At 44.3% G+C, this 17,767-nt stretch overlaps 2 long non-coding RNA genes across 2 annotated transcripts in view; both read left to right on the top strand.

Annotated features, from left to right (window-relative positions):
* The window catches only part of LOC149318570 (uncharacterized), a 110,785-nt gene extending 103,279 nt beyond the window's left edge, over positions 1 to 7,506 (top strand). The window contains exon 4 of the long non-coding RNA XR_016279819.1: positions 7,345 to 7,506. This is a non-coding gene — a long non-coding RNA (uncharacterized LOC149318570). The remainder of the gene's footprint in view (positions 1 to 7,344) is intronic.
* Positions 7,507 to 8,961: 1,455 nt separating this feature from the next.
* LOC149318571 (uncharacterized) overlaps positions 8,962 to 17,767 on the top strand; it is a 40,974-nt gene continuing 32,168 nt past the window's right edge. The window contains exon 1 of the long non-coding RNA XR_016279818.1: positions 8,962 to 9,027. This is a non-coding gene — a long non-coding RNA (uncharacterized LOC149318571). The remainder of the gene's footprint in view (positions 9,028 to 17,767) is intronic.

Below are 17,767 nucleotides of genomic sequence, written 5' to 3' on the forward strand. Positions count from 1 at the left end.
TCATGTCTTTTTAGATTGTAAGCCTGAGGGCAGGGAACCTTCTGTCCGGGATTGCTGCCAGCAATCTCTGACTTATGCTGATATGTGTAGGCAAAACAAACCTTGTGGAGAAGCAGTCAAAGAGCAAGCCGAGGAAACAAGCCGGTGTCGGGGTTGCAGAAAGTCAAGCGTGCCGAAAGACGAGCCGAGGTCAGGAAGCCAGAAAGCAGCGTGGTCAAAACAGTCCGAGGTCACAATAGCCAAGAGATAACAAAGGTCCGGTCCGAGGTCAAGGTAGCAAGGAAGCAAGGTAACAAGATGTCTGGAGCTAGAGCGACAGCAATCACACCAAGGGCTCATGCAATAAACTCTAGCAACAAACTCAAGCCTCTCTTCCACTTAAATCAGGGAAGCTCTCCCTCGAGCCACCTGAGGCTGATTTGCTAACTGTCTTTCTGCAATCCTCCTGGATCTGCGCCTGCAAGCACTCTCGGCCCTTCTCTCTTGATAGGAAGGCACCTGCAGGCAAGCTTCGTCTCCAGACTCACCACTAGGCTGTGGTACCGAAGGAAGCCTCTCTGTGGCACTAGGACCTGGTTGAATCTCCTCCTCTGGGACAGGAGGATCACAGCTGGGACCTGGCAGGGCAGGAACAGCACCTGGCGTTGCCTCAATCAGCCCTTGCTCTGGAGGAGGCTCATCCTCCTCCTCATCCTCCGAGAGCTGATCTTGGCTGGCCATGACATCATTCCCCCTCCCATAATGCTCTCCCTCCAACTGTGGAGGACGAGGTCTGTCGGAGCAGCGGCGGTGGAAAGCCCGAACGAGCCGTGGAGCATGAACGTCCGAGGCGTTCTCCCAAGAACGCTCCTCTGGCCCGTAGCCGACCCAGTCGACCAGGTACTGGAGGCGCCCCCGACGGCGACGAGAGTCCAGGATCTGGGCCACTTCAAACTCTTGCTCCCCATCCACCAAGACTGGATCAGGCGGTGGCGTCGTACCAGCATCAGGCCGAACATCAGAGGCTGGGAGCAGCAGGGAGCGATGGAACACCGGATGGATCCGCCAAGTCTGAGGAAGTTGGAGCCGAAACGCCACCGGATTCACCTGGGCCATGATCTTGTATGGCCCCACAAACCGGGCGTCCAGCTTCCGGCAGGGCCTCTGTAGTGGCAGATGACGTGTGGACAGCCAAACCGAATCCCCCACCTTCAAAGGAGGACCCTCCTGGCGATGCCGATCTGCACCTCTCTTATAGGCCTCCTTAGCCACCTCGAGCTGCTCTTGCAACAGGGACTGCGCTGCCTGAAGCTCCTGGAGCCACTCGTCCGCCGCAGGCACCTTGGAGACTGGAGCCACCGCTGGGAACCCTCGTGGATGGAAACCTCCCGTGGCGAAGAATGGCGTCTGCTGAGTGGACGCATGCACAGAGTTGTTATACGCGAACTCCGCCAGTGGGAGCAACTCCACCCAATTGTCCTGCCTGTAGCTGGCATAGCAGCGGAGGTACTGCTCCAAGGTCCCATTGGTCCTCTCCGTCTGCCCGTCTGACTCCGGATGATGCGCAGAAGACAGGTGGGGCGCGACATCCAGGAGTCGGAGCAAACTGGTCCAGAATCGAGCGGTGAACTGGCTGCCGCGATCCGAAATTACCCCTTCGGGCAATCCATGGAGCCTGAACACATGCTGCACAAATAGTCGGGCCGTCTCCTTTGCAGTGGGCAGACCAGCGCATGGGATGAAGTGCGCCATCTTCGAAAAAAGATCCACCACTACCCAAATGGTGGTGCAGCCAGCAGAGAGGGGCAGGTCAGTAATGAAGTCCATGGACACCATCTTCCAGGGCCCCGACGGCGTCGGCAGCGGCATTAACAACCCCGCCGGCCGACCCGGATGGTCCTTTGCCCGATGGCATACTGGGCATGTGTCCACATACTTGGCCACCTCCGCCCGAACTCGAGGCCACCAAAACTCTCGGGTGAGGAGGTGCAAAGTCTTACAAAAGCCAAAGTGACCTGCTGGCTTGGAGTCGTGGCACAGCCGCAACACCGCCTCCCGACACGGTCCTGCTGGTACATACAGGCGGCCCCGGTGGTAGAGCAGGCCGTCCCGCATGGTGAAGGGCGAAGCATCCCCTTCCCCTGAATGCTGTGCCACCAATGGGTCCTGGCCCTGGAGTTCCCGGATCTGGTCCACCAGCGCGGCCTCCCTCGGCGCCGCAGCAAAATTCTCTGGACGCAGGATGGTGGGCTGTAATTCCCTCTCTGGGTTCGTGGCGTACTCCGGCTTGCGGGAAAGCGCATCCGCCTGTCGGTTCCGGGACTGGGGAATGTACTTCAGTTGGAAGCGGAAGCGGGCGAAAAAAGATGACCAGCGCTGTTGCCTCTGAGACAGCTTCCTGGCCGTCTGCAGGTGCTCCAAATTTCTGTGGTCAGTGTGGACCACCACCGGGTGTGCCGCCCCCTCCAGCAGGTGTCGCCAGGTCTCGAAGGCCGCCTTGATCGCCAACAGCTCCTTTTCCCAGATAGTATAGTTCAACTCCGGAGGAGAGAGTTGCCGGGAGTAAAAGGCACAAGGCAGCAGATGCCCCTGGGGACCCACGGGCTGGAGCAGCACCGCCCCGATGGCCACGTCTGAGGCGTCTGCCTCCACAACAAAGGGTGTGCGAGGGTCTGGGTGCTGCAGAATCGGGGCCGACGTGAAGCGCACCTTCAAGGCCTCGAACGACGCCTGTGCTGCCGCCGTCCACAGGAACTGTCCCTTCCCCCGCAACAGTTGGGAGATGGGGCTGGCGAGGGCCGCATAGTCCTCAATAAACTTCCTATAGAAGTTGGCGAACCCCAAGAACCGCTGCACATCCTTCCTGTTGCGAGGAGGCTGCCAAGACAACACCGCCTTGACCTTGGCTGGGTCCATAGCCACGCCCTGTGCTGAGACAGTGTACCCCAGAAAGTCCACCTCCCGGAGGTCAAAAGCACACTTCTCCAGCTTGGCATACAAGCGGTATTCCCTCAGGCGCTGGAGCACAGCACGCACATGGGAATCATGGGCTTCTTGATTGGGGGAATAAATCAAAAAATCGTCCAGGTAGATAATCACGAACCGGTCCAAATAGTCCCTGAACACATCATTCACAAAATGCTGGAATACGGCAGGGGCATTGGAGAGACCAAAGGGCATGACCGTATACTCATAATGCCCATACCGAGTCTGGAAGGCCGTCTTCCACTCATCCCCTGCCCGAATCCTCACCAAGTTGTAGGCCCCACGAAGATCCAGCTTGGTGAAGACCTTGGCATGACGAAGCCTCTCCAACAGCTCTGGAATCAAGGGCAAGGGGTAGCGGTTGCGGACAGTGATCTTATTCAAGGCCCGATAGTCATTGCAAAGGCGCAACTCCCCACACTTTTTGCGGACAAAGAGCACCGGGGCACCCGCAGGAGACTTGGAGGGACGGATGAAGCCCCGCTGCAGGTTTTTCTCCAAAAAATCCCTCAGAGCCGCCAGCTCAGGCTCTGAGAGAGAATAGAGACGCCCCGCCGGAATAGGGGCCCCCGGCACCAGATCAATGGCACAGTCATAGGGCCGGTGCGGGGGAAGCCGGTCCGCCTCCTTTTTGTCGAAAACATCCGCAAAGTCCCGGTATTTCTCTGGCAGCGTCACCTTGCCATCCTGAGCCTCTGCCACCACTGCCGCTGGGATCCGCTCCGGCCAGCAGTGCTCCTGACAGTACTCAGAGCCGAAAAGCACCTCCCGCCGGGACCAGGAAATATGCGGGTCATGCCGCGAGAGCCACGACATGCCCAACACCAACGGGAAGTGCGGGACCGCTGCCAACAAAAAACGAAGCTCCTCAACATGGCCCTGGATCTCCAGATGAAGCAACGGCGTCTGATGAGTCACCGGGCCTGAGCGAAGGAGCCGTCCATCAATGGTCTCCACCGGCCGGGGCTCGAGCAGTGCTTCCATGGGAATCCCATGCTGACGAGCAAACGCCAAGTCCATGAAGCAGCTAGAGGCTCCTGAATCCAGCATGGCCCCTACCGGCAAAAGTTCCATGGATGGGAGCCGCAGGGTGGCAGCCACTAGCAGGGGGTCCCTCCGAGAGACCAGAGTAGCAGGAGCGGGTTTTGAACAGGCCCCCAGGTGGCAAACCCTCTCTACACCTGGGGTGCGCCGTTTCCCGGCGGCTTGGCACGACGTCCTTTGGCCGGGCAGACCCTGGCAAAATGTCCAGCGAGGCCACAATACAGGCAAAGGCCCTCCCGCCTCCTCCGGTCCTTCTCTGTCCCTGAGAGCCGGGGCCGAGCTCCTCCCAGTTGCATTGGTTCCTCGGTGGTTCCAGGAGCAACAGTCTCAGAAGCAACTGCAGGAGGTGACGACACAGGAAGCGGAGGCAGTGAGAGGCCAGCTTGTCGAGCCTCTTTCCGAGCCGTAAGGCGGCAGTCCAGTCGGATGGCCTGGGTAATTAAGGCCGACAGGGTTGCTGGGGGTTCAGAGCGGGCCAGTTCGTCCAGGATCCCAGCCGACAGTCCCTGCCGAAACACAGCCTGCAAAGCACTATCACTCCAGGTAACATCCTGGGCAAGAAGGCGGAAAGCCACTGAGTAATCCGCCACCGAACCCTGGCCCTGCTTCAAAGTCAACAGCCGGTGCTCAGCAGTCTCAGTCCTAACTGGGTCTCCCCAAGTGTCTTTAAACTCCTTAACAAAGGATTCCCAGTTATCAAGCACCGGGCTGTTTGCATTCAAATAAGGCGTTGCCCATTTACTAGCTGGGCCAGACAACAGACTGATAACAAAGGCCACCTTATATGAGTCTGTGGGAAAATCTGCCTTCCTGATTCTAAAATGCAAACTGCAGCTGGCCAAGAAGCTCTCCAGCATAGCCCGGTCTCCAGAGAATTTCTCAGGCAAAGCAGTGAGACACTTGGTTCTTGGTTTAGGCTGAGGTGGCTGCGGAGCTGGAGCTTGGTTTTGCAGCTCTGCCATAGCCTGAGTGAGCATAGCAACCTGAGTTGTCAGCTTTTGGTTCTGCTCCAACAGTTCTTTAACGAGCACTGCTTCTGCCATTCTGTTATCAGCAATGATTAAGGCTAGAGTTTATTATGTCCGGGATTGCTGCCAGCAATCTCTGACTTATGCTGATACGTGTAGGCAAAACAAACCTTGTGGAGAAGCAGTCAAAGAGCAAGCCGAGGAAACAAGCCGGTGTCGGGGTTGCAGAAAGTCAAGCGTGCCGAAAGACGAGCCGAGGTCAGGAAGCCAGAAAGCAGCGTGGTCAAAACAGTCCGAGGTCACAATAGCCAAGAGATAACAAAGGTCCGGTCCGAGGTCAAGGTAGCAAGGAAGCAAGGTAACAAGATGTCTGGAGCTAGAGCGACAGCAATCACACCAAGGGCTCATGCAATAAACTCTAGCAACAAACTCAAGCCTCTCTTCCACTTAAATCAGGGAAGCTCTCCCTCGAGCCACCTGAGGCTGATTTGCTAACTGTCTTTCTGCAATCCTCCTGGATCTGCGCCTGCAAGCACTCTCGGCCCTTCTCTCTTGATAGGAAGGCACCTGCAGGCAAGCTTCGTCTCCAGACTCACCACTAGGCTGTGGTACCGAAGGAAGCCTCTCTGTGGCACTAGGACCTGGTTGAATCTCCTCCTCTGGGACTGGAGGATCACAGCTGGGACCTGGCAGGGCAGGAACAGCACCTGGCGTTGCCTCAATCAGCCCTTGCTCTGGAGGAGGCTCATCCTCCTCCTCATCCTCCGAGAGCTGATCTTGGCTGGCCATGACATCTTCTGAATAACTATCTGTAAGCTGCTCTGAGCATCTTTATGGATAAATAAATAAATAATAGGATGGAATGATGTGCCACCCCACAGTTCAATAGCCATAGAGCTGAACAGGGATCCCCCAATACCAGACTTGTAAGTAGGAATGAAACTGCTGTAACACTGCCTCTACTCTGTTGAAACAGATCAACAGGTTCAAAATTGAACGTTCAGTTTAACTCACTGAAAGGAGTGAAGGCACCACACTTATTTCAAATAAATACTAGCAACAGTATTTTTTCAGAGTCTATTCATGAACCTAACTTCAAATTCTGTTCACGGAGCTAGGCTTAGTGGTTTTCACCCATCTGGTTTTAGACTGGGATGCTTATCTCAGATTCCCAGGTAATAACAAAATAGAGAGGAGCTGCTGCTGCTGCTGCTTCTTCTTCTTCTTCTTCTTCTTCTTCTTTGAAAAAAAAATATATAGTGTGGTCAATGGAAATTAGAGTCCAAAAGGTATTCTGGGAGTTGTGGTGCAAAAAAAGATTTTTTCCTCATCTCTGAATGAGATTTTGCAGAAGAACATATAATTTAAGTTCACTAAAAATGTTTCTGGTCCTTTTGTTAAAATTAATTTTAATTCTTTACCAACTGTACTGAACTGGTTGCAAATGACTTGCTGAAACAGATCCATTCTCACATAGATGGAGAAAACATTTGGATTTCATCTACAAGCAACTGCATTCCTATGGCTGATATTAATCAAGAATGTCGTCCAAAACATGGTTCATGAACAGAGGTTCAGTGTTGTTTGCAGAAAATTCCTACAGGAAGGAGTCTAGAAGATTAGCAGAGAGACCTTAAAACCTTCCACAATTTTCAGAAACCTAAAGACAGCATGGCCAATGGAAATGTACCTTTTTAAAATTCTGGATATAACCACATTTCAGAAATATAGCTCTTTGATACCAGTTTAACTACCATAGCTCCATCCTGTGGAATCCTGTGGTGTTGTAGTTTTTCATATACAGTCGGCTCTCTCCTTTCGCAGGGGATCCGTTCCGGACCCCTCCGCATAAGGCGAATTCCGCCTATGCTCAAGCCCCATTGGAAACAATGGGGCTCGTGCACGGCGGTGTGGCGGCGCGTGGGCGCCATGGACACGCACGCCCATTCAATTGAATAGGATGTGCCGCCCCTTCTGCCCCGCACACTCCTCGCGGCTTGAGCGCGTAAGCTCAAGTCCGCGTAATGCGCGCCCGCATATGACGCGGGCGCGCTGTATGTAGATCTGTCTGCCACAGAGTTCTAATGATATCTTTCAGGAGAGTGCTCTACAGATTTCTAAATACCACACCAAACTGCAAATTTCCTCATCCATAGGATGGAGTTGTAGCAGTTAAACTGGTATCAAACTGCTACAATTGTACAGTGTATATGAATCCTCTGTGAGTTAGAATCCTTTTGTAATAAAGTGTATTTTCACTGTGAAGATAATTTCCCTTGATTGTATCTGTTTCTACTTTATTTCTATTTTATTTACAATTCAACCATCCAGAATACTTATAGTGCAATCCAATTTCTATTATCTCTAGGTACACAAGGAACCATCCTTTCTAACTCAGACAAACCATGCTAAAATACAATAGAAGAATAACATTTAAGAAATGAGGAGGAAAACCCACCACATTGATTTCCTTGATCCAGTATGTCATGTGCCAGGTCTGTCAATTTAGATCACCTAGCAATTAACAAAGCCTTCATCAACCACTCCTTTATGAACAAAACTGGAGCATTCATCTGCTGTTTAGGTGATGTAATTCTTCTTGAGGATAATAGATTTATAATTAACATGTAATTGATTTTCTTATGATTTCTGGAATGCAGTTCAATAGTGTTATTCTGCTCCTGTTATTTGATACATCCTTGGCTAGACAAAATGTCGAAAGCCTCTGTAATTTTACTTGAACTTGAAAAAGTTGCTTTTTTTCACTATAGCACTCAAAATCCTGGCCGAGGTATTTTGGAAGTTGTAGCCCAAATAACTTTTCCATGCAATGAACTTAAAGCAATTCCATAACATGTGACATTAGTTGGCATCTGCTTCTTACTGGGCAAGTGAGTACAAGGCTATAACCAGGGCAAGTGTCTGCATGTATAGCTTCTTGGTGTCTGGGGTAATCTGTTTGCACATAGCTTGCTGAATCAGAACCATTATCTTTTTAATACACACAGGTAGGCTTATGTGAAAAGGTATTCTAAAAGGCGTCTAACTGATCAGCAAAAAGACATACAGTTATACTGCCTTGGTAATAACAATGCATTTTAACTTTGAGATGATTTTGTTCAACTGAGTCTGTTTTTGCTTTTCTGTTCGTTTGTCATTTGTGTTGTGTTAAATGTTCAGAGCACAATAGACATTTTATCTTGGAGTGAGAACGAAGCTTTCCTGTAAACCGAGGCAATGAAAGTATCCTTATTTATCAGCTATATGGTATTTTTACTGTTTTTGTCAAGCATCATAAAATTGGACTCACATCAGCTCATCATAGGGTTTCCCAGGGCACATTTTGTTATGTGCAACAGCAATAAATAGAAGGCAAGTTGGTGTTTGAGAAAATAGTCGGTTTAGGAGACAGCAAAAGCAACATTATCTTCTGATAAAATTGAATATATTAAATTGTCTATGAAGAAGGCTTTTAACCCACAATGTCTTCAGCAGCATCATTTTTTAAATATTAAACTTTTCCTTAAACTGTTTCCTCTCTTCCCAATTCAATCCTTTCTTGGCTGGGGAGGAGAACACAAGAAGTTGGGGTGATAACTGAAAATGTCTAAAATGTAGAGTTGACTAATACTTTAAATTTTGATTGATCCATGAGTAAAATGAATGGTGGTCCATGGCTCAAGTGTGAAGGGGCACATTAACCCAACTGGAAGAATGAGATGCTTCCCTGCTGGAACCATGGACTGGTAGTGGAAGCTGTGTGTGAGAAGCTAGTCAATAATCTTTGTCTTCTTATAGAAACCATGTAATGATATAAAGACCTTATCGTTTTATACCATTTTTCTGAATATATTCTACCTTTATTCTATCTTAAAGTTTGCTCCTTTTTCCATGTGTCAGCCATCCAAATATTTCAAGATGGCTATCATATCTTAATTTTCTTTTCTCCAAGCTAAAAATACACAACTCCTTCAACCATCACACACAGGCCTTTGATTCTGAAGTCTTTACCATCTTGGGTCTACATGTGTTCAAGCTTCTTGATATCCAGGTCTGACCAAAGCAGAACAAAGAAGTATTATTACTGTCCTTTATATAATCACATTTTGTGTGTTAATATGGTCTAAAATGACATTATCTTTTTTGCCACCATGCTATATTGTTGACTCGTGTTTAGCTTGTAATCTTACAAAACCACTAGATCATGTTAAGCCAAGTGTCAACCATCCAGTAGTAGTACATCTGATTCTACATATACACTCTTACATTTATCCCTGTTGAATATTTTGTTAGCTTTGGCCAAATTTTTCAGAGTATTCTGGGGTCATCTTGAAGCCTAATTTTATCTTCTGAAGTATTAGCTCCCCCTCCCAGTTTGGTGCCATCTAAACATTTCATAAACATCATTTCTGTTCCTTCATCCAAGCCATTTATAAAAATCTCCTGACATGGTCCGGAGCACCATGATTATTGTTAACAATTAAAGAATGAAATACAGAGAGCTTTTCAGCTAGTGAAGTTCACCTCTTAAAGAAGGGAGTTCACTATTGGAGTTAAGAGTTGGGATATACAGACTTAGAAAATGGACGGCAAGATTGAAGGGAAAATAAAAGAGATACTTTAAAAATGGTCACAGTATGACATCTCATAAGATTTCTTTTTATCTTTAACGGTGGGGAGGATTCAGGAATTAATCCAACAGAATGTACTGTTCAAATGTACTGCATAATTACAGGGGCTCTCCTTTTAAGTAAAGTTGGTGGGATCCAGAAAAAGACTTGAGAGGCAGGAAGAAATTTTTTAAAAGGGCTTCCACAATGCATGATTCCATTCACTGTGTCACAATAAAACCAATTCATATGATCTATCCAAAGACCAATCCAGTCCACCATCCTGCTTCACAAAAAGGCCAACAAGGAAGAAGTAAATAAAAGAGCAGGAATGTAGCAGAGGGAAAATTTCATGTATTGGAGGAGCAGAATTCCCTTTTGGGAACCCTCACCCATCCCTCTCATGAAGCTACACCCTGGATAAAAGCTTTCTCTTACAACTATTCCTGATAACTAGCAATCAAATATATTCTACCTCTGAATATAGAAGTGGTATGTGATCATTATCACAGATAGATACTGGACAGCCTTAACCTCCATGAGTTTATCTAACCCTCTCTTATAACCCTCAGTTTTAAAGCTATCCTTTTAAGCATATGGGTACACCAAACATATAAAAGGGCTGTCAAAATACATAGCCTAGCCCCCACCCCTAGACACCACACCCACTTTGCTGACATATTTGTCATGTCCTATGGTTAGCCTTGGCTAGAATAGACACATTGAATCAATTGGATTTAACTGTGTGCTGATTCATAGTTATCAGCAATTGATTCAGTGGGTCTGCTCTAGTTGGGACTAGCCAACATTGTCTGACATCAGTCTGAAGCAGGGATGCAGATATTTACCTATAGTGTCCTTGCATGGAAGGACAAATAATTCCTGTATTTTGCTCTGCACTCCCAGAGAGAACAAAGACCTCTGCACAACATTCTCTTTGCAGTAGACTTTACACCTTGGAAAGTGTATTGCTGAATAATTCTGCACAAAAATAAGCTGGTCTTTTTCCAAGCACCCCCCCCCCCCCAATTATTTTGTATAGAAAACATGAAAGAACACACACACACATTCCCTGTGCAGACAACCTGTTTTCTATGTAAATACATGGGGGTTTGTCCAGAAAAACAATGTGTGTTTCTTCACTGAATAATTCCATGAAACATTTTGCAAAGTGTTAATATAAGAGAAACTGCATAGAAATGTGGCTGTGAATTATGTTTCCTGGTAGTTTCCCAAGAGTCAAGAATCCTTTTTCTTTGTAGGGGAGTGAGAACAAGCAAATATTTCCAGACCTACTCTGAAAAGAAGCCTAAGCAGAGAGATAGGATTCCCAATTGACCACATTTTATGTCTCCAGGGAGAGAGTCCTTAAATATGTAGTACTGTATATTGCTGTAGGCCTCCTTCAGGCTACTATTGATCACATAAGGAGCTTGGGAAGGTTACTTCTTTGGACTATAATTTTCACAGAACACCCATCCACCACAGCGGCTGATCATGCTAACTGTGGGATTTGGGGTATTTTAATCCAAAAAAGCAACTTTTTCAAGCCCTGAAAATGTATCAGCTAAGGCATGTATCACCACATATAGTGGTGGCTAGGGTAGAGCTAGCTAGACCAGTACACTTTCTTAACAATTTATGCAGATTTGGTCAACATACAGCTTCCTGCCTTATCCATCAATGTCTAATTTTCATATTTAATGAGTATTACTTGTAACAGATGTGAGAACAGAGTTGGCATCTCAGTTTGTGACAGGATGTTTCTTCTCTATAACCATCAATGTTATGTGTCCTGTTGTAAGTGAATAGTTTAAGACTTAGAGGGTGTTTTTTTCTGTCTGTCTTTTTTAATTTTTGGAATATATATTACTTTGATTGCAAATTAGATAGTTCATGTTGAAATTAATTTAAAAAATAGGGCAAGGGTCATGATTTGTATCTTTCTTAATTATTACATTCTGTTTCATTCCCACAACTGTATTGTGTTATTCTACAACACAAGATAACAGTTATTTTTATTGAAGACCTTAAAAGACACAATACTTTATACAGCTTTTAATGTTTTCCTGAAAATTCACGTCCTCTTCTTAAACTGGGTTGCATGTGTTTTGCATTTCTTTGATATTTGATGCAGACTGGGCTAATCAAACTCTTCAAAGAAACCCAAGTGATACCTTATGGGTTTTGAAATTCTTATTTCTTCTCAAAGTCTGTGTTTTGAATTCATGTTAGCTTTCAGTAGATAAAGAGAGTGCTGAGGGATGGTTCATTTAGTTTTATCCTAAATATTATAACTTGTCTATGCAAAGCAAGTAACCATTACTCATAGGGATGTTCTACTACTCATGGCTGAACACACAGACATCAGAATGCTCAAGCTCTTTATTATAAAATGGGTTTTCAAAGTAGACCCAGTTTGGATTCAAAGGAAATAAAACAACCTTTCATTTTTGAGAACAAAGATATTTCATTTTTCTCTACTCAGATTTGTGAGATGGTAGATAATATGTTGAATAGTCTGGATGCAGACTGAGAGGACTTAGTGAGGCACTCAGTTCTTTAGACAAATAGTCCTTCCATCTTTGTTGAAATTTTATGGGTGAGAACAGGACTATGTGAAACTTCTGACTCTACTTTGGGGGAGCCTGTCTTAAAAAGCCTCCTTAGTGTTGCAGTTTCTAAGCTCCCTGTGCAGTCTGGTTTTAGAAATTTTGTTCCCTTCTCTGCCAAACTCCCCCCCCCCCCCCCGCCTGCCTTGTATAATCTTCACACTCACCAGTCGATTCCTGGCAGCCCTGTTTTCTCTACTGTAGGGGACAGAAGCAGGGATGTAGGCACTCACAGTTCTGACAGTCACTGCAGTCCAAGTGGGATAATCCCTAACCTGGAGTTCTTAATGCTATGTTGTCTAGTCTAACTCCTCATTCAAATTCAGAAGACAAATGAGGAGAGACATCTCTTTGGAAGTTGCTGTTCCTGACATGTGCACACTCATATAGTGCCTTGTCAGTACAATCCCCATTTCTCCCATACTATAGGTATTATCCACTGCAGAATTAGATAGGAAATCTTTATGAGCACAGAAAGAGCCTTAGAAGAGGTGGTCACATCATTAGGTCCATATCAGTTAGGCATGAGAAAAGAAACTGGGTCATCCTTGTACTGATGAGAACACTTCAGCCGTTGCCTTCCATTGTGCTCTGTCCAAGGTACTAACAGATTCTGTCTTACCTGAACATAACTCTGGTGATCTTGAAATGACTACCTATTCAGTCAACATTTTTGCTCTGTGCAGTTTCCCTTGGGTGCCTTGAGAATAGTAGCAAAACCACTCTCTGAGGTATGCAAAATACCAATTGCTGCACTGGAAAAGAAAAGGGGAATATAAATGACCTGTCAGGTTTAATGAACTAATGACTTCGTTTTACACACCACACATGAGCAACAATTGATATCATTTTGTGTTTGGATGAACATATTTAAACAGAATGGAGTATACCACATTGTTGCTTTTCCAAATAAGTGTGGCACCTTTAAACTATTTGAAAATATTTTCAATAATTGAGACTTCCCAAGTTTTAAGATCTTCAAGGAAAGTCTTTCTCATGATCCTAGCATCTTCATAGCCACATTTGATGAGGACATGGGCAACAGCCTTCTTAGTGGCTGTTCCCAGGTTATGAAATTCTTTTCCATGGGAGGTTCTTTTGGTTCCCTTTCTCCTTTCCTTTTGCTGGCAGGCAAAGACCTTCTTATTTAGACCTTCTTATTTATTTGTAAGCCTTTGGCTTACAATTTATGTAACATAAAGGGTTTTTTGGTGCTGTTGTGTTTTCATCTTTTTAATTATGTCTTGTTTTTTAAATAATGTTTTAACCTGTTTTAACTGAACTGTCATTTAAACGTTTTGTTAAACTTTTCTATAAATAAGGTTTTAACTGTCTGTATATCCTGTTTTATAAATGCTATAGGCTGCTCTGTATTTCTCCTAGAGAAGGAGAGATATGAATCAACTAAATAATTAAATCCAACAAAATCAGTGGACTTCTATGAAGAAAATATACCAAATATATAACAATAGATTTGTTCCACCATCAAATTTAAGCTATTTTTAAAAATAAAAATAGAACAAAATAAAACAAGCACAATACTATGGCAATTCCCTTTCCAATTTCACAGTCCTGAAGAGAATTGCCATAGGCAGACAGAACAGTGAGCTGAGCTGTCCCTATTACAAATGGCTTGGCAACAAGCAAAAACCCTCACACCCTGAGGACTGCCATTAGCGACCAACAATACACATGCAAATCACTCCTGCCTTACCATGTCACACAATATATATAGCCAAGTCCTTTCCAGGCAAACATTCTCTGAAGGTGCCAGCCACAGATGCTGGCGAAACGTCAGGAAGAAACTCTACTAGAACATGGCCACATAGCCCGAAAACCCCACAAAAAACTATAAATTGCAAACCTTATATTACCATTTTATATAAGGGACACCATTTTACTGTGCCATTGTATATAATGGGATGAGTGTCCACAGATTTTGGTATCCATGGGGAGTCCTTGAACCAAATCCCATTGGATACCAAGGGTCCACTGTAGTACCATATGTGTTTCTAGATGTTTGATCTGGATCAAACCAAAAGGAAGCTATCATACGATTCTCAATAATTGGAGTATAGCAGGGTGTGAATTATTTTGAACACAAATAATTGAAATCTAACTACATCAAGGCTTTACTAAATAGATGACAGTTCTTCTCCATCCTTTCTCCCGGGTTCCAGAATTCTTGCATTGTCACACATTTTAATTAAGTCTGCTTTAAAAGCCATTTCCTGTTTTTCTTAATAGCATTAAAAAGTTTACAGCCCTGTCAGAGACTAATGGTCATTTCCCACTTATATAACAAAGAAACAACAGATAGTCTCTTGGGAAATGCATTACACTGGACCCTTCATATCTGATGTGGTTTGGTTCCATTATATACAATGGCATAATAAAATGATGTCCCTTATATAAAATGGCAAGATCAAGGTTTGCTTTTGGGGATTTTTTGGAATATTTTCAAGCCCTAGTTGAATCTATGCATACAGAATGTGTGAATAAGGAGGGCCAATTGTATTATATTTATCTTTTGTGTAAACAAGCTCAAATTTTTCAGTACCAGCCACCTTTATAATAATGTACAGGAGTGAAGTATCTCAACATGAAAACCAAGAGGATTAATACTGAACTTTATGCTATGCTTTAAAAGCTGCTGTTGAAAACATGCTGCACAAGTTCTTTAAAACTATTTTTCTGTAAGAACTGATCTGGTTGTTTTATGTTTGTGTAACTTTCAGGAATCCACATGACTCATTCTTTTAAAATACTGGATGTCTGAATCTGTTCTTAGTGCACACTTTATATGGCAGTTGTGTCGGAGACAGAGGCAAAGATATTCCAAAGATATTCCATCATATTGGCTAGGGAATCTTATGAGGTAAAGAGCAAATGTTTCCTATTAGCTAGGGAATTTTATGAGGTAAAGAGCAAAAAGATAACTTTCCCAATCTCTGGCCAAATATAGAGGATTGGCTCTTGTGTTCCATTCTGCCAGAGTGACCATCCAAAGTTGTGAGCAGAATTCTTCTCAAGGAATGCCTCTGCTGGGAGAATGAGTCAAGGCAAACTTTGCTAATCCTCCCTTAAACCTGCTATGTTTCCCATCTGTTCTGGAAGATGGGAAGGGAAGAAGGCCTTTGGAACTGCCCTTCCCTAAACTTTTTAAATTTTATTTAAAAACAATGACCAGTAGTCTCCATCAATTATGTATACCTAACTCAGGCTGCTGCCAGACTGCAGAAATACAGCACTTTGATACCACTTTAACTGCCATGACTCAGTGCTATGGAATTTTAGGATTTGTAGTTTGGTACAGCACCAGAGCTCCCTGACAGGGAAAGGTAAATGTCTCAAAAAACTACAAACTCCCAAATTTTATAGCATTGAGTCAAACTGCTTTATTTCTGCAGCGTGGCAGCTGCCTCGGTAACCAATTACTGCCCCCCCCCCCCTGACAGAAACATAATTCATCCATGCTCCAATCACCAGTAGAATGGACCTCCTTCTCCTCATGCAACTGAGGCCCAGTAAAGTAGGGTAGTTTCACAATTGTGACTAAGCAGTACTGATGAATATGAAACAGATGAGTAAATGTAGGTAATTACTCCATATGTAATATTGCTACTTAATCAGGATTGTGATATTATTGCTAAGGTCATAATATTTCCTCCAACCTATTTTATCAGGCACTAGGTCCATCGGGAGAATAAGGTCTATTCTGATAGCAATCAGAGCACAGGTGAGAATGATATTTCTATCAGGATGGAGGGGAGCTGCCCAGGACAGATTACTTTGTTTAGTATATGGTTAGCCCTCCACATTTACAAATTCTTTAGCCATGGATTTAACCATCCACAGGTTGAAAATATTCCAAAAAATTATAAATTCCAAAAAGCAAATCTTGATTTTACTATTTTATATAAAGGACACAATTTTACTATGCCATTGTATTTAATGGGACTTGAACATCCATGGATTTTGTTACCCATGGGGGGTGGGGGGTGATCTTGGCATGAAATTCCAGCAAACATTAAGGGCTCCTGGTAGTTATGTAACTAATTAAAGCTTGAGTCTCCCTCATCCAGAATACTGGAGACCAGAAGTATTTTTAGATTTCTGATTTCTTTGGTTTTTGGAATATCTGCATACACATAACAAGATATCTTGGAGATGAGCCCCACATCTAAAAGTGAAATTAACATCCTATGCATATAGTCTCAGGAAGCAAAGATATCACTATCCATCCATGTGGATATTGTCCACCCTTGTGGGCAATTTTGGATTTTGGAATGTTTCCGATTTTGGAATTCCGGATAAGAAAAACTCAACCTTGTAACCACTTAGCTATGTATACTAAGTAGGTGACATAGAATACTGGCCCATAAAAACAAAGCTTTTCAAAAATGGCTAGAAAATGAGGGGGGGGGGAATGGAGCTGTGTGCTCATTTGTAGCTGTTGTCAGTGTGTTAAAAGAATGTCTGAGGGATTTAAAAAAGATTAAACTTTTTTTTATCCGTGGAATATTTCCTCAAGATGAAAAAAAATCAAAACAGCTTAATCATGTGGATTCGGTTTTAATGCATTACTATGAAGTGAACATAAGTAGCCCACTTCAAATGCAGGCTGTCTTCCTAGATAAAAGCACTGGTGAACTATTAGCACATGTAAAATGAAGTAGCTAATTCTTGTCTTCTGTGCACACCAGGGCAAAAGGTTTTATTGAGAAGAGTTCATTACAAACACATCGGGGAAGGGAGCCTCTTCTACTAGAACAAATAAAAAACAAATGACAAATAAAAAGCATATCCCAGAGTATGAACTTCGCTTGTTCTACTCAGTTAACAAGCCTAGTTGGTACTGAAAGAAATATCAGAACAATGGAAAATAATCAGCCTCTGTTTTTATAATTTATTGGGTGCTTGATGTGCTCATATTGATAAAGAATCAAACACTCCCCTTTTCTGAACAGTTGATAACAACCATTTCAGCATTTAAAACTTTCATCTGTGCAGCACAGTACTGGAACAAGATGAGTAAACATGTACATAGGAAATCTGAGATTGGTTTATGCATGAATTTATTTAAAATGTTTCTACAAGTTGAGTCTTCTTTACCCAGAATTCTGGAATACAAAATATTCCAAAACCCAAACTTTTTTCATGAGTGGCTGAGTTAGTGACACCTTTTCTTTCTGATGGTTCAGTGTATACAAACTTTGTTTTGTGCACAAAATTATTTAAAACATTGCATAAAATTACCTTCAGGCTACATGTATAAGGTGTACGTGAAACATACATTAATTTTGTGTTTAGACTTAGGTCTCATCTACAAGATATCTCATCGTGTATGTATATACAAATAGAGTCGGCCCTCCATTTACCCGGGGAATCTGTTCCGGATCCCCTCCCTGGTGAAAACGGAGATTTGCATTTATTCAAGCCCTATAGGTTTGAATGTGGTGTGTGCCTGTGAGTGCACACAGGGCACACGCTGTGGGGGCACACCCCATTGACAATAACAGAGATTGCCCCTCCATGAATATCCAAGACCCCAGACCTCAGGCCCATG

This window comes from Sceloporus occidentalis, unplaced genomic scaffold (genome assembly GCF_023333645.1).
Source record: "Sceloporus occidentalis isolate IW3139 unplaced genomic scaffold, rSceOcc1.0.p SCAF_2, whole genome shotgun sequence".
Classification (NCBI taxonomy): Eukaryota; Metazoa; Chordata; class Lepidosauria; order Squamata; family Phrynosomatidae; genus Sceloporus; species Sceloporus occidentalis.